The sequence below is a fragment of the Papaver somniferum genome, unplaced genomic scaffold (genome assembly GCF_003573695.1).
Source record: "Papaver somniferum cultivar HN1 unplaced genomic scaffold, ASM357369v1 unplaced-scaffold_133, whole genome shotgun sequence".
In the NCBI taxonomy this organism is placed as follows: Eukaryota; Viridiplantae; Streptophyta; class Magnoliopsida; order Ranunculales; family Papaveraceae; genus Papaver; species Papaver somniferum.
Genome location: NW_020622492.1, coordinates 10,362,865 through 10,366,325, shown reverse-complemented (window position 1 = coordinate 10,366,325; position 3,461 = coordinate 10,362,865).

The window sequence follows — 3,461 nt, the reverse complement described above, 5'->3', positions numbered from 1 at the left end:
GAATATGTTTGATTAATTGTGAATTAAGAAATAAGGGACTTAAAAGATAATTAGAGTTTTGGATTATTTTCCATAATTTATTCATGTGTGATAGTGGAATCAGTGTCTTGGTTATTCCTAATAATCTTGAATTAAGTTTTGTTTGTTTTTAAATTTCATTAAATCTAAAATATTTGCTTTCACAAGTCTCAACGAACTTTTTACTACAACTCAATTTGAAATCACATCAATTTTTGGCGCCGCCGACGCGGACTTGTCTTTAGGCTAGAGTTTTTAGATATATTTTCTTTTTTAGGTTTTTATTTTTTTTTCATTTTTATTTTATTTGTTCTTCTTTACGTTTCTGGGTTTTTGTCTTTTCCTTACAGATTTTGGAATTTGGAGCGAAAGAAAAATTTGCCAAAGCTTTTGGTGAATAGTTAAAGATTTGGAGTAAAAGCAAAGCGAAAGGAGCGAAAGAAAAGGAGAATAAAAATTGATAAAAAAAAAGAGAGAGAGAGAAAGACAATATTTTTTTAGAATTTATTTTAGTTTATATTTTTCTTTTGCACTTTATTTTTGGACTTTGGACTGTGGACTTTCAGACTTTTATTTTTAAACCCTACGGAAGGGTAGTTTAAATATAAACTGTTTGCAGAGAAGGACGACGATTACGATATCGCCTCGGACCCTCGGGTTCGTACATGACATATGAGTCGTGGCCCGAGTCGACTTCAGCGGTTCATCCCCCGTCTGGTACGAGAGGTAAGCTTGTCGAAACACTCGCGAATCTCCTGTTAGCGAGTTACTGTATTCCTTCGTTTGCATATATGCTGAGGATTTGAAAACGGATGCTTTAATTTCCTAGTAAAGGGCAAGGACTGGCCATACAAGATAAGGGTTCGGATTTCATCACCGTTCCCTTCTTGCCCGCCTTAGTAAAACCAAACCAAACGCGAACCTAAGCCTAAAATTTGACTAGAACGAGACATATAGGGTAACGAGCTTAATAGGAAAGTCATTCGAAAAATATTGGTTACTCTTTTAAGCATGCTTCAAAGTTCATGATGGTTTCTGTGAGTTGAATACGCCGCCTTGTAACGCCGGTGAGGCCTTGGGTATCAAAGCTCCATTGAGCTTCCCTCGTGTCGATTCAACTTACTTAAACTTGGATTGATTCCATAGGGGTTTGCTTAAATTGTAACGAATTCCCTTTCGAAGGATTAGAAGCTGGTCTAGAAACAATCTAAGTGGAACCATCATGCTTTTTGTTTGCTAGAAATCTTTAGGTTTTCTTTGGTGGAGTCAGCCTTGTTTGTGTTTGCATAGAACTTCCCTTCCTTTTAGGATTTCTTTCTTTTTCTTTTGTTTTTCTAGTATATGCCCAAGGTTATTGAAGAGCGTGATTGAAAAAGAAACACTCTAGGTCGTTTGATTAGTGATAACCCTAGTAGTTCTTCTTGTGAAGGCGGGGAGCTCGAAGACTCTTCTTTTGAGAGCCCTGTTTTTGGAAACTTCAGTTTTGAGAATCTGTCTCTTCGTGAGGAAAATACCCCTAGTACTTCAGTTTTGCCAGCAATGGCAACTTTGAAAGATTACATGTTCCCAACTAGGTCCACCCGAGCTTCGTGCATTAAATTGCCAGCCACTACGGCTAATTTCGAGATAAAACCTAGTATTCTTCAGATGATCCCTATATTCTTAGGGAAAGATGATGAGAACCCTTATTTTCATATTAGGGACTTTGAGGAAATTTGTGGGACAATTAGAATAAAATACCTTACTGATGAAGTCTTGAAACTTAAGATGTTTCCCTTTTCCTTGAGAGATAAAGCCAAGACCTGGCTAAAGAACCTACCATCTGAATCCATTGAAACATGGCAGGAACTTATTGCTTATTTTTATATGAAATTCTACCCTAAGCATAAAACTGCGTCTGTTAGGCAGAAAATTAGTGCTAGTGTGCAACAAGAGGGAGAGTCTCTTTATAGGTTCTTAGAGAGATTCAATGATCTCCTATCCCAGTGTCCTCACCATGGATTTGATAAGATAAACTCGTAGAGATTATTTATGATAGTTTAGAAATTCAACCAAAGCCATGGTTGAGTCTATGTGCGCTGGTGAGTTCACTAGTAAAAGTGTTGATAATGCTTTCACCTTCTTAGGAGCTGTCGCTGAAAAATCCCAACAGTGGGAGTCTTGTGTTGAACCCCCCAAAAGACTCTTGGTCAATAGAAGTAGCACCAATATGGTAGATACAAGCTTCGGGTCTGATGCTAAGTTTGATGCTTTGTCTAGAAGGTTAGAAGCTTTGGAATTGAATCATCCTAAACATAGGTCTCTTGTTGAACCTGATGATAGGTTTAGAGCCTCTCAAGTGTCTAATTGTGGAGTAGAACCCAATAATTCGTTTTGGGAAGGTCAGGTTAGTGAAGAGCAAGTCCATGTTGTCTATAACAATGCTAGGTTTGAGAACCGTCATAAGTTTGACTCATATTCAGAGACTTACAACCCTGGTTGGAGAAACCATCCTAATTTTTCTTGGTCTAAGGGTAAGAATCAAGGACAGTCTAGTAATTCTCAGCCTCCCCCAGGTTTTGGTTATGCTAAGAACTCTTCAGGTCAACCCCAGTTTCAGAATGAGAAAAAGATCTCCACCTTAGAAGAAACCCTTACTATGTTAGCAAAGAACCATGAGATGTTATCAAAGAACCATGGTTTTCAAGAAGAAACCAGGCAGAATTTTAAGAATAATTCCCAGTCTCTTGCTAACTTAGAACTTCAAGTCGGCCAAATAGCTAAGTTTCTTAGTGAAAGAGAAGATGGAAGATTCCCTAGTCAAACTGATCCTAACCCTAAAGGAGAGAAATCGTACAATCATGTGAATTCTATAACAACCCTTAGGAGTGGAAAGAAAGTTGACAATAAGGTTGCCATGCCTGATAGTGAACATGTGTAGTTCACCCTTCTGAGCCAGAAAATGAGGAGACTGATAGAGTCTCCAAAGAGACCAATGAGGGTCATGCTGAGCCCGGCTTTGTTCCCAGAGCCCCGTTCCCCCAGCTGCTAGTTCCAACTAAGAGGGAGTCCAACTTTAATGATATATTGGAGGTTTTTAAGCAGGTTACTATCAACCTCCCATTGTTAGATGCGATTAAGCAGATTCCCGCTTATGCCAAGTTTCTTAAGGATATGTGTACGCGAAAGCGAAAAATTAGTGTCCAGAAGAAAGCCTTCCTAGCTAGTCATGTGAGTTCTATTATTCAGAATACCACTACTCCTAAGTATAAAGACCCAGGGTCCCCTACTATTTCTTGCACAATAGGTAAATACCGTGTCGAGAAAGCTTTGCTTGACTTAGGAGCCAGTGTGAACTTACTGCCATACCATGTGTACCTTAAGCTAGGACTTGGTGAGATGAAACCTACCCAGATGACACTTCAGTTAGCTGATAGGTCCGTTAAAATTCCTCGTGGTGTGAT